Below are 18,203 nucleotides of genomic sequence, written 5' to 3'. Positions count from 1 at the left end.
TCCAACACTGCAACGTTGGGAATCAAATTTCCACATGAGTTTTGGACGGGACAACACATCCAAACTCCATCATTCTGCCCCTGGCCCCCAAAACTCATGTCCCTCTCATGTACAAAACACAATTATTCCATCCCAACAATCCCAAAAGTCTTAGCTTGTTCCAGCACAAATTTAAAAGTCCAAAGTCCACAGTCTCATATGAGACCAAAGCAAAAGTCATTCCAGCTATGAACCTGTGAAAATCAAAAACAAATTTATCTACTTCCAAGATACAACGGTGGAGCAGACATTGGGTACACATTCCCATTCCAAAAGGGAGGAGCCAGTGGGCAGCACTGGTGCCTGCAGTTTTCGGGGCCAGTGTTGCATATTGCCAATGGCCCTACAGTTCTGGAGTCCTGGCAGTAGCCCTGCTGCCTTGGCTCTACTAGACATTTCCCTAGTAGGGGCTCCCCGTGGGGGCTCTGACCCCACTTTTCTGCTCAGCATTGCTTTAGTAGATGGCCTCTGTGGTGGCTCTGCCCCTGCAACAGGTCTCTGCCTGGGCCCCCAGACTTTTCCATACATCCTCTGGAATCTGGGTGGAGGCTGCCACACCTCCACTGCTCTCATGTCCTGCTGCCCTGCAGACTTAACACAATATGGATGCAACTGAGGTTTCAGGGTTCTACTCTCCAGAGCTGCTTCATGAACCACACTTAGGGCCATTTGAGGCAGGTCTGCTCCAGCCAGAGCAGCTCGGATGCAGGGAGCAGGTTCACAAGGGCAGCTGGGCCCCAGGTCTGTCCTCCGGGACAACTCAGTCCTTCTAGGCCTTAAGGTCTATGATGGGTGGGGCACCTTCCTGACTTCTCAAATGCCGTTAGGGCTTTTCTCTCACTCTCTTGGTTATTAGCATCTGGCTGCCTCATCACCATACTAATGTCTTTAGCAACCAGTTTATCTGCTTCACCCTTGCATTTTTCTCCTGCTCTCCCCTTCTCTACCACATGGCCAGGCTGCAAATTTTCCAAATCTTTATGCTCTGCTTGCTTTTTAAATTCTGGCTTTACATCACACCTTTGTTGCCATAACTCAGAGTAGGCTGTTAAAAGTAACCATGCAGCTTCCTTAGTGCTTTGCTGCTTGGAAATTTCTTCCGCCAAATGCTCTCGTTCACAACTCTTAAGTCCTACCTTCCACAAAGTCCAAAGGCATGGACACAATGCAGCCAAGTTCTTTGCTATGGTATAGCAAGGGTTATCTTTTGTCCAATTCCTGATAAGTTCCTCATTTCTATCTGAGACCTCATCATCCTCATGGCCTTTACTGTCCACATTTCTATCAGCATTCTGGTCACAACCATTTAACCAATCTCTAAAATGTTCCAAACATTCTCTCATCTTTTTGTCTTCTTCTACGTCTTCTAAACTCCTCTAATCTTTGCCTGTTACCCAGTTCCAAAGCAGCATCCACATTTTCAGGTATCTGTATAGCAACAGCCCACTCCTTGGTACCAATTTTCTGTATTAGCCCATTTCATGTTGCTATAACAGAAATACCTGAGACTGGATAATTTACAAGGAAAAGAGGTTTATTTGGCTTATGATTCTGGGGCAGCTGCACCTGGCACTGGCCTCAGGCTGCTTCTGCTCATGGCAGAAAGTGGCAGGCAGCCAGCGGGTACAGGCAGATCACATGGCAAGAGGAAGCGAGAGAGGGGAGGGGTGGTGCCAGTGTCTTTTTAAACAGCTAGCTCTTGTGGGAACTAATAGAGCGAGAATTCACTCATTAATCCCCCCTCTCCCAGGGAGAGCATTAATCCATTCATGACAGATCTGCCCCCATGACTCATTCAGTTTCCAACACTGCCACATTGGGGAGCAAATTTCCACATGAGTTTTGGAGGGGACAACACATCCAAACTCCATCACTCACCTTCTTCAATTCTTTGCTCAAGTGCTGCTTTCTCATTGTGGCTTTCCCTGACCACCCAATTGAAAACTATGTACATACTAATCCTGGTGTCATTTGATCTATCTTTACTGCTCTGTTTTTGTGCAGAGCAATTAACACCTTGTAATGTAACAGCAATTTACTCATTGACTTTTTTTATCCTCCATATCCTTCCAGGAATTCTTGGTTTGTCTTTTTCATTGCTGTTTCCTCAGAATCCAGTACAATATCTGTTGCAAAGGAGCTGCTCAATTTATATTTCCAAAATAAATATAAGTGTATAGGAGTATGCAAGTGTATGAGTGTGTAAGCATTTATATGCACAGGCAAACATGAACACTTACACCTGCAAAGTCTAGGTCTGTGGGACATTGATACTGCTTATGTACATGTGATCTCAGAGTGAAATGGTAAAATCCATTTTTGAAGGAACACGTTCATCACTGAGGGAAAAAGACAGAAGCATAAGGGATGCAAGCAAAGGAAACTCAATTTATTTTCTCTTTTCTTTTTACTTCTGGTCTGAATATTTTGATTCACCCCCCAAAAATTACTTTGTATTTTATCATGCAATATATGTAATCCATATAAGGATTTCCTCTTCCATAGAACATGTGTTTGTATAATTTTCCAATTTTTCTATTATGGAGTTTGTCTTTTTCTTATTGGTATGTATGAATTCTATATTTATTTGTCTTACTACTTCTTTATCATAGGTGTTGCAAGTATTTTCTCTCAGTTTGTAACGTGTCTTTTCACTACCTTTATGTCTTTGATGAACAAAATAAAGTTAATTTTAATGTAGTCAAATTTATCGCTATTTTATTTTATGGCTAGTGCTTTTTGTGCCTTAATAAATTCTTCCTTTCCCCAAAGTCAGAAAGATATTTACCTCTATTTTCTACTAAAAGTTTTAAAGTATTGCATTTCACATTTAAATTTTTAATCTGATTTTGATTTCCTTATGTAGTGTGAGACGGAGAGCCAAAGACAGTTTTTTTTCTTTATACAACCACATTTTCTAGCTCTAGTTTTTGAGTAGTTCAACCTTTTCCCATACTACCTGTCATATATCAAAGTCCCATATATATGTGCATCTGTTTCAGATTTCCTATTCTGTTCCACTGGCCAATTTGTCTGTCCTTCACTAGCACCATTCTGTGTTAATTACTGTAGGCTTATAATTTAACTTCGATTTCTAGTAAGGCATGTCCCCATTCCTTATTCTTTTTCTTCAGAGGTATCTCGTAATAAACTCACTAGTGATCATAAAAAATGGAAATCAAGACCACAGTGTGACCCCATTTTCTTCTCATTTAAATAGCCAAAATTAAGAACTCTGATAATAGTTTTATGATAGTAAGGATATGGAGCAACAGAAATCACTCATGGCATTAGAAACGGGTATTACACTTTGAAAAGCATTTTGGCATTTTCATGTAAAGCTGATCATTTGCATACCATGAAGATCCAGAAATTCTGCTCCTAGTTACTCAAGGAATTTCAAAGGGAAAGAGCACATAATGTAAGTTATTTGGAATGTTCAACTGCTCACATTGAGGGTAGGTTAATTGTGGTATATTGAGCAATTTAATTAATTGAATAAAAGAGGGTCATTTGTAGACCAATGACGATAACATGTAATCATATCATTCAGATTAGACTAACACGAAAATCAATGCAGATATTCCTAATCAGTTGTCTGTCTGAAAGGCTGTCCTCCAAAAGATGACTCAAGAATCTATGCTGCTTCCATTTTTGAGTGATACCATTCCCTACGGCCTGGGAGTCCTCTTCTTCCAGCTGTGGGACAAGGACAGGAGGCCATGGAAGAGACACACTTACTTTAACTACCTAGAAGTGACATTTTTCTTTGGTCACACTTCATGGCTGAGAACCAGTTATCTGGTTCCATCTAGAAGCAAGGGCAGAGCGGGAGAATAGGGAATAGTGTTGCATCTCGGAAATGTAATCTGCATCTGTGCCTAGAACAAAGAGCAGATAAGGTCTAGCATGCCCTGTCATCGCTATATGATTATGATTAATCCAATTATGCACCTGAGGCTCAATTTTTTCAAGAACAAAGATAAAAGAAAAATTACTGTGATTATTACTTACTTTGAAATATGCCCCCACTACATCGTTTAAATTGTACTTAAGTTTTTCCCCTAAATTAAAATGGCTTTGTTGTATTTTTTTCTGGTAAAAACAGTACCATCATTGTTAAGAAAATTCAGACACTATAGAAAAGGTTTTTTGAAAGCAAAATTCTCCTAAATTCCACTACCCAGAGATAACCACTTAATCACTATTGATGGACCTTCTTCCAAACATCTCTCTAGGTAAATATGCCTATGCATTTATCCTTTACAATCTTTCTACATCATTCAATGGCTGTAGATTTATTATACTTTTGCCATGTGCAAAGCTTTGTGCTAAGCACTAAAGGGCATTAACCCATTTAATCTTTAAAACAAGAAAATGAATTAAGTAGAATTATTATCTAAATTTTACAGATGAGAAAAACTGAGGCTTAAAGAAGTTAAGTAATTCACTCACAGTCACAAAGCTTACGGATGACAGAGTGAAGATTCAAACCCAGGTCTACCAGACCCCAAGGCCAAGCTATGAACCAGTACCCTACTGTCAGATTCTCTCTGATACGCTACTAATTCCATACAGTCCTTAAGTTATTTTCTTTTATTTCCAACCACAGAATACACAGCAATGAGCACATAAATTTATTGGAACTTATACTTATCTGCGTATCTTTTTAGTGTAAGTTTCCTCCAGGAATATAACTGAAGACAGGCTCTTACTTTCATACATACTGCTTTCTTGAAAAGGTGTTCAAAAGTCAAATGTGTAACAATGAAGCCGGCTGGAAGATTAACGCCAGCTCTCAATGGTTATTGCTTGTCCACTGGTCTACACAGTCAGTTTATGGTATTGACATACACGTTTGACAATGTGGTTTATAGTAAGGTCAAAATAGGAACTCATTTGTACTCCCACCAAAAAGGCACAAAAGCACCTGTTTTACCAAATCTTTACCGATATATTTGGTTTTATCATTCATTTTAACCATTGCAAACTTACAGGTGACAGGTCGTAGGTTTTATGTTATTCTTTAATTTTAACTACTTTGATGAGCAATGAAGTTGACAATCTTTTATGAATTGCCTTTTCCTAATTGTCCATTTTCTTTGGAATGTTTGTTCCTTTCTTTTTTCTTTGTGAGAGTGTTTTTATTACAATTATTTCTCTATTAAATTTCCCAACTAAAGCAAAATTAGCAATACATAAAAAGTGAGGCTCCTAGGCATTTACATGTTTATATAATTCTGACTTTCTTCAGCTTTGAAAAGATAGATAAAAAATTTTAGTTTTCTTAATTCTTGCCTGAGCTCTAGACCAGGGGTTTCTATAAGATAAAACAGCCTCATTCTCAGGCATCAGCATTGGACTATGGTTAATACATTGATAATACACTGTCACCATGTGAAGCAGAGAAGGTACCTAAGGGAGTGCACAGTGAAGCTAAGTTCTCAAGGAAGAACAGCAGGAAGATGGATCTGTCAGCATTTCCCAAAGTGTTTTATATCAAACACTAGTTCTGCAAGTTGTTCTATAAAAAAGCAGTGGGGGGAGTGTCCATTTGTAATAAATGGCAAATTCTGTATATTATTAATTCATGGTACATATCACCATGTCAAAGGCTCTGAGAAGTCCCGCAGTACCATGTGGCTAACCTAGAATTTCCTGAACTCTTTTGACTACAAAACTCTTTTTCATGGAAGACTTAAACCAACTGGAGACACATTTCAGAAGAGCTGATCTAGAGCATGGATTCTGTCTAGGGAGGACGGTACTTAAAGTGTATGTGTGATAGGAGTGGGGCACTAAACACAGTAGTGTGCAAACTGGGGCCTGCCTTGGAGCAAGAGAGGTTGGAAATATTATGATGAATTCAACACAGGTGGAGACGAAGAGCTTCATACTAGGGAGAAATCCAGTTGGATTATACATTTTTCAGTGGAATTCTCCAGGCTGGGGGCAAATCTTTTTTTTTTAAGTTTTAGCACCTTTATTCTTTCAAAGTGCAATGTTGATCAAGTTGATGAAACTAGTGGCACAAATGGAAATAAAATGTTCTGATAAAAGAGTGAAAGCTATTCAATAAGCATATGTCTAAATTCTTTATTATTATTATTTATTTATTTATTTCTAATATTCATGAGATACAAAGCTGATTGTCCCCCCTCCTGCCCATGATGTGGGTGTCAGATTCATATTGGGGACATACCCATTACGAGAAATTACTTTTGTACCCTTTGTCCCCTTCCAATTTTCCCCCAACCTCCTTCCCCTTCTCTTCTCCCCTCAACTCCAATTAGTAGCCCTAGGAATGTTCCCTCCCTCTGTTGGATCATGGCACTACTGTGGTCTTTCTCTCCTGCCTTCCTTTCTCTCTTAGCTCATGAGGGCAAATCTTAACCCTGTGGTACTTTTTTCTGTGATCACTGTTCTTCTTCTGCTTACTTTCCAAGACTAAGAAATGTGTAATTGCACCTTTTGTTTTTCTCACAGTTTAGAAAAAAAAATGTCTAGTCTTACTTAAAACAATAGTTGATGCTATTCAGTTCCAGAAATTGTTAATAATGAACAACTTAACTTTTGCTGTGCAAAGAGAATTAATTTTTTCTTCAAAAAAAAATCAAGAGTTGTACAGGGGAAAAAGTGGCTGTCTTACTGCCACAGACTTCAAGTATTGACATTCAAACCTGTAAAATTATATTTAATAAATTAAATCACTGGATTTGTTTAAATCATCTATAATTGACACATAATATCTATAGTAAGCTCATATTAATAGCAAAACACAAGAATCAGTACAATTTATCTGCCTCACGTTTTTGTAAATAAAGTTTTATTAGGAGACAGCAATGCCCATTTGTTTACATACAGGCTACGGCGGCTTATACACGACAGCGGCAGAGTGGATTAGTTGCATAGTCTTCAGAGTCTAAAATACCTGCCATCTGACCCAGAATAAGTTTGCTGACCCCTGGGTCAGACCCTTATTTGTGTTCATTATTAAAATCAGTTATATTCAATAGGATATCAACTACATGAAATATGTAGAGAGGAAAAAAAGACTAAAGTCCACCAAAACATTTACGATGGAGAATTCCCCCAGGAAATCACCAAGTTCATGGTCAAGCTGAGAGCGTGAAGGGGAAATGCAGTAAGGGCTAGCTTCTCACATTCAAGCCCCCGTATCATTTATTAGCTATTTTACATATTCCTTGTTAGTGAAAGTATGTGGTATTAACGCGTAGGCACTTTTTCATCAGGTGGGTTCATATTCTCCTTGGTTTCTTGCTAAAAGGTGCACACCTACTACAGAAGAATTCAAAGAAATTTCTAAATAGGTCTGTGATTATCAAAAGCTTCAATACCGCTGCTCTGCACTAAATAAGCATGTATTACTCAGGGCCAGGAAGTCACAGGATCAAGGTAACAGAGGAAATGTTTCATGTTGACCACTGTGCAGAAGTTGCTTAAAAATAGTTTGGGTTACATTGTCCACTGTTCACAGATCAGTGGGGAATCTGAACAGAACAGGTGATGGAAGCAAAGTAACCTACTCTCTAGGAAAGATTACGTTAGGAAGAAGAAAGGCACCGAATCTCCATGATGTCAGGACAACCACTTTGTCTAGACATCAAAATTAATAAGAAGAGTTTGGGGTTTTTTTTCTTCAGAAGACTGCAATTTTGCCGCAAAGTCTGTCATAAACTTAAAATTATCTGTGGTGCAGAATTCAAAGCTTTTGTGCATTTCCTAAACTGGACGTCACTCAGGCTCAATCTGCCTACCGAAGAAATATGCTCCAGCCAGGACCTGAAGCCCAACATTAGTGGCCAACAGCCATCGATGGAGTCTGTCCTAGAGAAGTCACAACCTGTAGTGTGAAGCATGCACTGTAAAATCAGATCAACTGAACCTTTATCCAAGCCCAGCCACTACAAGATGTATTACATGAAGGAGAATCAAAATCATCCCTACCTCACAGAAAAGATTAGAAACAGAACATGCAACATGTCTCGATCACAGGAGAGACTCAATAAATGGTAGTGATAGTAAGCAAAAGACAGACACTGTAGCCATCAAAGAATGAAATTGGAAACACTGCTGCAAGAAGTTGGTGACAAAGGAGCAATATGTACTTTTCATCGCAGTTACGATATTATTTTTATGAATAATGATTGATTTTGGGGGGAGTCAGCCAAGCCTATGATTCTCTGCCTCCTCCCCACATCAAAATACCTGGAGAAAGAAACATGCATGTCACTGGATGCCTTTGACCTCAAGCTGGAAGACATTTTCATCTTCCCAAGGAAAGGACCCTTCACAAATATAAGATCTCTTTATGGTAGAATAGGAGGGCATGGAGTGCTAGGGATTACCTAATTTTCAGATTAACTAAAATGATTTTTTATTTTAATATTTATTGAAATTTTTTTCAATACTTTTTTTTCTGGCAGACAGCATGGCAAAAAATTGAATTCTTAATAACAGAGGCTTACTTAGTTTTAGTGCTTCAGGCCAATAACCTATTATGCAGAACCTAGAAGGATTCTAAGAGTGCATTCATTAACTTAAAGGATTTATGATATTGAACTGAATCTGAATAGGTCCCCAAAGTTAACTGTGGAAACATTAATCAAATGCTGCCTTACCAGAAGCCCACCCTCATCACTCCACGTAAAATAGCAGCCCCCACCCCATCCCTAAAGTTTCTCATCACCGGCTGTATTGTAATTTATAGCTCTTATTATCACCACCCGACATTTGTATATCCTGTGTTGCTCTCTCTCTACTACAGTATAATGTCCATGAGAGTCGAGACTTCATTTCACTACCTATAATGTAGGAACTTAAAAATTATTTATTGATTGAATAAATGAATATGAAATAATTTTCTTGTCATTTTCTTCTTTCTTCTAAGAACTAAAAGCAGAAGCCCTGTTCAATTTAACTTGGAGCTAGCTACTAATATTGTCCTACTGACAAAGACGATAAGGGGGGAAACGGTCAAAGGATCTAGGGGCTAGAATAGACCTTAAAAATTATCTAGTCAATTCACCATCTTTTTATGAATGGGAAAACAAATTAGAGTTAGGGGCAACATCATGAAACCCATGCCTCAGCAGGGCTCAGTGAAAGTCAGAGGAAAGACTGCCACCAACAAAAAATGTATATGGGGACGAAAGATTGGTGCATTTGTTTGTTTGCTTTTCCAATTACACAAGACACAGCTCATTCTGGAAAAGGGTGACGTGAAAGATTCATGTGGTGGGTGTGTGTTTGCACACTAGTCTCTACCATCATCTTCAGCACGCCTTTTCTGCTGATCCCTCTGCACTTCATTGCAGGTGATCAGGGCAGACCTTAAAGTAAGATTAATTACAACCTGCAGTGCAACCTGGGAAATCCACACTACTCTAGCACCTCCCCTTCCTGCTATTCTGTAAATGACATTATATGAGTAACTTTTTAAAAATTCCAAGTGTCAGTGTCTTCCTTTAAAGAATTGTGTTTAAAATGGATCAATGGAACAGAATAGAGAACCCAGAAATCAACCCAGGTACTTACAGCCAATTGATCTTCAACAAAGTCACAAGAACATACATTGGAGAAAGGACAGCCTCTTCAATAAATGGTGGTGGGGAAACTGGATATCAATATGTAGCGGAATGAAAATAGACCCATACCTCTCACTATATACCAAAATCAACTCAAAATGAATCAATGACTTCAGTATAAAACTTGAAACGATAAAACTCGTAGAAGAAAACATAGGGGAAACACTTTAGGTTGTAGGACTGGGCAAAGACTTTATGAATAAGACCTCAAAAACATAAGCAACAAAAGAAAAAAATAAACAAATGGGATTATATCAAACTACAAAGCTTCTGCACAGCAAAGGAAACAATCAACAGAGTGAAAATACAACCTACAGAATGGAAGAAAATATTTTCAAACTATACATCCAACAAGGTATTAATATCCAGAATATACAAGGAACTCAAACAACTAAACAGTAAAAAATAATAATAATAATAATCCAATTAAAAATGGACAAAGAAGCTGAACAGACATTTTCCTAAGGAAGACATACAAATGGCCTACAGGTACATTAAAAAATGCTCAACATCACTAGCCATCAGGGAAATGCAAATCAAACCACACTGACAGACCATCTCACCCATTAGACTGGCTACCATCAAAAAGACTGAAAAAAACAAATGCTGGCAAACACATGGACAAAAAGGAACTCTTCTACATTATTGGTGGGACTGTAAATTAGTACAGCCATTGTGGAAAACAGTATGAAGATTTCTCAAACAACTACAGATAGAACTACCACATGATCCAGCAATCCCACTACTGGGTATATATCCAAAGGAATGGAAATCATCATGTCAAAGGGATACCTACTCTCCCATGTTCACTGCAGCTCTACTTACAATAGCCAAGATATGGAACCAACCTAAATACCCGTCGACAGATGACTGGATAAGGAAAATGTGGTATGTATACACAATGGAATACTACTCAGCCATAAAAAGGAATGAAATTCTTCTATTTGCAGCAACATAGATGAGCTTGGAGAAAATTATGTTAAGTGAAATAAGCCAGACACAGACAGAGAAATACCACATGTCCTCACTCGTAAGCGGGAGCTAAAAAAGGAAGGAAGGAAGAAAGGAAAACCACAATAAAACTTTCAGAAGGAGAGAACAGACCTATAGTTACTGGAGGTGGGAAAGGGAGAGAGGCAGGGTGGTTAAGAAGTAATTGGGTAAGGGGCACAAAGAATAATTATGATTTGTAACGATGAACATGCTAATAATATCGATTTGATCACCAAATACGGTACACAAATATTGATAGTCAACTCTGCATAAATACATATAATCAAAATAAATAAATAAATAAGTAGAATTGGGTTTAATAACCACAATTTCCTTATACAGTATTCTAAAATCCTTCATAATGAACCATAAATGTAAAACTGTATTCATATCAACTTCCCTCTAATCCCTGTAAAATTTTCATATTCTCTTTTGTTGCTTAGGCTGAGTTTACAACTCACTTCTTTCTTCTTCTTATTTCATTTTATATGATTCTTGGGTGTTTTCTGTTTGTTTGTGTTACTGTAGTAAGAACACTTAACAGGAGAACCCTCTCAACAAGTCTTTAAGTGCAAAATACAGTGCTGGCAACTACAGGTACAATGTTTTACGTATTCATCTTGTATTAACTTCACACCTATTGAATAACAGTTCTTCATTTCCCCTTCTGCTAAGCTGCTGACAAACACCATTCCACTCTGTTTCTGTGAGATTGGCTATTTTAGATACTTCATATAAGTGAAATAAATCATGCAGTGTACGTCCCTCTGTGACTGAATTATTTCACGTAGCATTATGTCCTCCAGGTTCACCCATGTTGTTGCTTCTGGCAGGATTCCCTTTTTTTTTTTAAAGTTTGAATAACATTCCATTGTATGCACATACTATGTCTTCTTTATCCATTCATTCATCAATGAACATTTAATTCATTCCCATAACTTGCCTATTGTGATTAATGTTACAATGAATTGCCTTTACTGTTTTGTCAAGTATCATTGACTGTATTTGTGTGAGTCTATTCCTATGCTCTGTTTTGTTTCACTGATTTATTTGGCTATTGTTTCACAAGTACCACATTGTCTTGATTATTACAGTCATAGAGTTTTCAGACATTGCTATAGCAAGGGTCCTAGAGAGCATGACACATGCAGTACCCAGAATTCAAGCTGTGCCTCTGACAAGTGCTCTGAGGATCCACCTGCAGGCAGTCCCACAGTGGGACATGGGAATTACTCCTGACTAAAGCACGGTCTGTAGTTCACAACCAAGAACTCAGACTGAAAAAATGATCTCCAGTGACAGCCCACTCTATGTTTTTGAAGGAAAGTTACCATATGTATTTAGTTCTTTATTATTCCTCTTCAGGCAATGTGGTAATGAGAAAATAAATGAGATACAAAGTCAACAGACCTATGTCTAAGTCTTTGCTTTGCCAATGGCTAACTGCATGATACTAGGAATCAACCAGATTTTCCAAGTCTATGTTTATTTTTCTGAAAATGGGGATAATTTCTGTCTCATAAGGTTATTTTGCAGAAGTAAGTGATACTAATTAAAAGAATTTAACAGATAAGAGTTAGTCCTCAATGAACACTTTTTATGTTTACTATCTGCCAAACATGGGATGATCCTTTTACTCCAAAGTCCCTAAAAGATAAGGTAAGATTCTCTATTTGATTGGGTGAACCAGCATGGAAATACAGAAAATAATTAATTATTTTAAGGCAATACAAGGACTTTAATCATGAATAAACTGAATTTTTTGCCTAGTAGCTGCTCTATAATTTTAAAATAATAAAAGGATAATTTTAAACTAAAAAAAAAAGAAAGGATCAGTGTATATTATGACTAAAGTGGATCCGTATAAGTTTTATGTTTAGACTAGGTATTGTCGGAAGAATTCCTTACAACTGTTCCAGTCAGAGATGCCTTCACTGAGGAAGTGATATTTTTACAAAGATAACAATATATGGTTTATTTATTTCCGTTGGAAAATAATTTTATTTTTTCCTTATTATGTAAGCAATTAAGTGAATATTAATTATAAAAAAGTATTTGAAAAACAGATAAGCAAAAATGAAGTTAAAATGACCTATAATTTTACTACCCAGAGATAACCATTCCCAGAATTTTGGTATCTGTCTTTCCAGAATATTTCCCATGTGTTTAGGTAGATAGATGTCAAAAATGAGAATAAACTATACCTACTTTTCTTTAGCCTGTTTTCTTTTTACATAAAAACATGAGCATATTCTAGATCTGTAATCATGGAACTGTATTATTTTTAATAACCACACAGAACTTCCTTCAAAGCATCTAAAAAATGCATTTAATCTCTTATTAATGGACATTGAGGTAACTTCCATGCGGGAGGGGAGAAGAGAGTTATTACCAAGACTGCAGTGAATTTTTCTTTCCCTTATGTCTTTGTGCCCCTGTCCAATCATTTCTTTAGGCAAATTCCCAGAAGCACAACTGCCGGGCTAAATAAATGGTATCCACTGGTTTCTGTTGATAGAATCATTATATTAACAGAATTCAACTTAGTGAAAAGGACAAAAAAGTCTGGCATTGTTTTTGATAAAATTCACAAAATCATAATAGAAGTGACCCTATTAACAGCACTGGCAATATTCCTGAAGCCCGGTTTGTCCTAAGAGAACAGGAATGATGTTGTAGACAAAGTATATGGAGGCAAAACACACCACTGCTATTTTCTTATGTTTCTATTCTCTCTCTGTCTCTGTTTCTTTTTTGATCTCTTTATCTCTATCTCTCTCACACATGTACACACACACACACACGCACACACACACACACAACCACCCCTCATGCATAGCCTTGCTGCTGTGTAGCATGCTGAGTGTTAGCTACATCACATGAACGGAATCCACAGTGGGTCTATGTGGTTTATTGAAAGTACAAAACTGCAGTGAAATTTCGTCACCACTGATGAATACCAACATCAGACATTTCTCAGAGGCTAAACTTAGTCACATGTACCAAACTTTCTCCAGCCACTGCTCGCCCTGTCTAACTTCAGTGATCAGGTAAGCCAGATCTATCTCAATTTATCTGCTCCTTCCGTATGTTTCCATAAGTTCTGAGGCTAGGCTATGTAAGTAGAAATTAAAACGATCTGTTCGGTGTAAAGATTTGCTTTTGAAAAGAGTAACTGGAAAAGACAAAGGGAAAGAGTTGAGGGATGCACCTCATTTGTCATAGGAGCAGGTACAGGTAGGGATTTAATAACTTGCTTTCACTATACTTAAGAGCCCAACACTTAAATCCTCAAAAAAAATGTTGCAGGCCTAAAACAAAAGAAAATATTTACCCTTCACCACCAAACATTGGGATGAAAAGGAAGTGCACATCGAATCACCATTGGAAACTACAGGGACAAAATTTCCATGCCAAAAGCCCAAAGGATAAAAATTCCTTCTTGGCGTCCTGTAAAGGGCCATAATTTTTTATTTGAACATGTACTAAAGTTTTATGATAGGAAAATTTCTACAGACAGGTTTATGCCCAAGTAGATAATATATGTGCACAATCACAGCACTTGAACATGACCAAATTATTCCTGATAACTCAAAAGAATGGTTGAAAAAGCTGGAAGTATTTCAGCCAAAGCAAAGCGAACCTCAGAAAGGCAGACTGATCCTCAACTACTGTAAAGGGATTACTTGTAATTTAGATGTTCCACTGGAGCCATTTAAAAAAGATTTCTTTTTAATTGATTGTACATATTCACGTGGCACAGAGCTGACCGTCAGTACCTGTGCCCGAGACATGGTGAGCAGATCAATACTGTCAGCATGCCTGCCACCTCAAACTGGAATTGAGCCAGTTAATCAAGCAGTTAAAATCAGGAAGTCTATTAAAGTTGTAGAACAAAATACCTAGTTTCCAACCCCAGAATACCCTGTGTACACTATTTTAAATTGAATATGATTTCATTTATTTGTGGAGTATCTACCTTCAAAAGAAAATCTACTGTAGCGGTTAAGAGCCCAGGCTCTGGAACCAGATTGCCATGTTCATGTCCAGCTCGATCACTTAGTAACTGTGTGACTTTTGGCAAGTTACTTAATGCACTTAACCTCCCTGTGCCTTGGTTTCCCTATCTATATATAATGGAGGTAATAATACTAATTATCACATGGGGTTGTTGCAAGAATTAAATGAGTTAGCACTCATTTAATGCAAAGTACTTAGAATTGTTCCTGGCGCATATTAGCACTCAATATATACTGGTTGTTGTTATTAATATACTTTTAATATGATGCAAAATCCTATGTACTTGAGAATAAAAGTTCTTAAAGGAATATTTTAGAGTCATGTTATGTGAAGAAAATTATCCGCTTAATTCAGTAAAGAGAGAACAAAAGCACTTACTTTTGCTTAAATGACTAAACAACGGAGTAGGAGTTTTTCCTGATTTACCTAGAAACCTAACATTCCTTTTCATTTTGATTTTCTTATTTAGCATTTGAACAAAAATCCCTGACCATGCATGCTCTGTTCCTACATGATCTGTTGATTTTTCAATAGAGAGGCTGAGAGTGGAATGCGGGACAGGAACCAGATCTTCTGCTCTGCAGAGCATATTTCTGTATCAATATTGAGTTGAATTCCTTTGGGGTCTTCTCTATAGAGGGTTACCAGATAAAACAGGATTCCCAGTTATATTTGAATTTCAAATAAATAACAAATAATTTTTAGCATGAGTATATCCTAAATATTACATGTGACATACTTACACTAAAAATTATTTGTTGTTTAATTAAAACATAATAAATTAGTTTCCATTATCTTCTGTTTTCTCTAGTAGGAGGAATGATTTTCAAACTGACAAGGATAGAGCAAGCACTTAAAAGTAAGCTCAAGTTGAAGGTAGGTGGTAAATAGCAAGACAGAAGCTAGATATTTTAATAAGTTCAAATTTGGACCAAGTTGAATTATGTCAGCCCAGTTTCAACAGCCCAGGCTCTATCCTTTCCATGTCACCCCAGCTGGGACCATTATACAGTCCCACATTTAATCACTAAAAAATCTGGACCTAGTGCTTAATTATCCAGCATCCTCACACTTTTCTGCTGAGCCAAAACCCAAGATAAATGGGAAAGGAGTCCCTATCCCCTACTATGGAAATTAGAAGACACACATTTCTCTCCCAATCCCCTGGACACAAGGCAAATTTAGTCAAGCGAATGCTTCTTCCTAGGATTCTGAATCTAAAGAGAATGATAAAAAATGTTTGGGGACAGTCAGAGATCATTCCCAGAGGGTATGACAAGACCGACAGTCAAGCAGCAAGGCAGCCATTGTCGAGGGGCAGTGGCCAGTGCTCAGTGGAGCCGGTGCCTGTAGCAACATCTTGACTATGTCCTGCCTGCCTGGTCTCTGAGCCTAGTTCTCCAGGATTTCTGACAATTCAGTGGGCTATTCAATAGCTTTCTCTTCTTATGTTCACTAGAGTTAGTTTCTATTTTTGCATCCCAGAATCCTGAAGAGAATAGCCCCCAGCCATTGCCCACCCACACCACCCAGGCCCCAGTTCCAGGACAGAGCTGCTCTTCAGCTCCTGCACTCTCTGTAGCTCTTGTCAAACCTTACCCTATGAACAGGGGACCCAAGAGGAACCCAGCCCTTATATTCAGACCACAGAGATGTGAAATGACTCTCTGATTTCCAAAGGTGCATCTGCTTAGATTCCATGACACTCTGCTTTGCCAGCTTGTTTGGGTCATGTTGTTGCTGAATCATAACTGAATTTGTGCCACAATGTGAATGTGAACCCACCCAGCCTACCCATGCTTGAACTGTGTCTTGTTTCTTCTTTCTCACAGCCTGCCTCTGTGCCCCTGTGTTACCTCAAGCAAACAAGCCAGCCTGGGGTACTAACAGCACATGGCAGTGTGAGTAAGATCTGAATAACCGTGGAAAATGAAGGGATGCCAGAAGATAGAAAACAAGTAAGTATTGTCTCCATTTTCAAGTATGAAGATATGGTACATCCCAAAACAACACAACATTCAGCTTGACCCAGCTTCCAGAGCAAATTAATAAATAAACTATTTGTGAAAATTTAGAAAAAATGAGGCATAATTAGTAGAAATCAGATCAGACTCACTAAAAAAATGTCATGTCGACCTAATTATATATCCTTAAAGATTTTCATTATAACACGTGGGCATGGCTTATAAATATGTCAAATACCCCTTAAAGGCAAAGATTTATAATGACAATAAGGATTTCTGAGTTACCCATCCTCAGCCCCAGCCTTATTCCCAAGAGAGAACTATGTTTAACAATTTTAGCTATTTCTTCTATAACTATAATCATATTTATTTCTCCCTCTCTCTCTCTCTCTCTCTATATATATATATATACTTCAAAAAATTCATGGAAAAATAACATTGAAAGATAATATGAATCCACAAACTTTTTGAAGTACATGTACCCTCATATATGTATTTATGCAGTGCTGATACTGTTATTTTTCAATTTATGAAATTTAGACATTATCTATTAATTTACTATTATAACAGGTTAGGATTTCCTTTTCTTTTTTTTTTTTTTTTACATTATTTTTCCCTCCTGTACTTCATCCTTCCAATAGAGGAATATAGGTTGATTCAATAATTAATGTTTACATTATTATGAATATGTTCGCACTGCTAAATACACAGCCAATGTTTATGACATTTCTTCCTTTGTTTAGGTGTTTGTTTGCCTTGAAGTTTCTGATTAATGCTTCTTTTAAATTTATCTTGTGACCTATACAATCCACAAATCCTGACTTTTTTCACCAAGTTCTACCCATGGCAGGCAGTCTATTACTTTACCCTTTTTCCTGGAGCCCTCTGCCCCACTGCTGCCAAGGTGGTATTTAGGATTTCCCATTCCTGCTGTCTGGAATTAAAGCCACTATTTTACAGAGACCCACATCTTCTTCTTTCTTAGTTTACCTCCTTTGTTTTCCTGGAGCATATTCTCAAATCTCTGTTTAAGAAAAGATCCATGAAGAGGAGGGAAAAAAATATATGGTAGCTAACTTGTGAGCTCTTTTTCATGGAACATCTCTAGACTAGTGGCTTAAGAGTCACCTGCGGGGTAACAGTGCTCTCTGTGAATACTCAGTGACAGAATGTGAGGTGCTGTATGCTACTCAAACACGAAGTGTTACCATATTACCTCAGTTCCAGGATGCCTATTTTTCACATTTTTAACATTTATAAAATTAAGATCAGACTTAGAATGTTTATACTGAATGTGGTAGCATCTTCCCCCTCCCCTTAAAATTTCTCTTACATTAAGTGCCTTGCCATGGTTTTATTTTAGAATAAAAGAAAGGTGACATTTTTATCAAGCCCTTGTACATGTTGAAACATAAAGGAGTTCCGTGGCTCTCCTCCCAGATCTTCCCATCACTGCAGAGTTTCAGATGTCGCCTGCAGCTATTTAAATTGCTCAGTAATGCTAACAGAAGCCTGAGCTAAAAATGCCTTGCTGCAAAGGAATTAACGTAAGAATGGAGGCAAAAGGCCTCACTCCTGA

This window comes from Cynocephalus volans, chromosome 8 (genome assembly GCF_027409185.1).
Source record: "Cynocephalus volans isolate mCynVol1 chromosome 8, mCynVol1.pri, whole genome shotgun sequence".
Taxonomy (NCBI): domain Eukaryota; kingdom Metazoa; phylum Chordata; class Mammalia; order Dermoptera; family Cynocephalidae; genus Cynocephalus; species Cynocephalus volans.
This window is presented reverse-complemented; position numbering follows the sequence as displayed.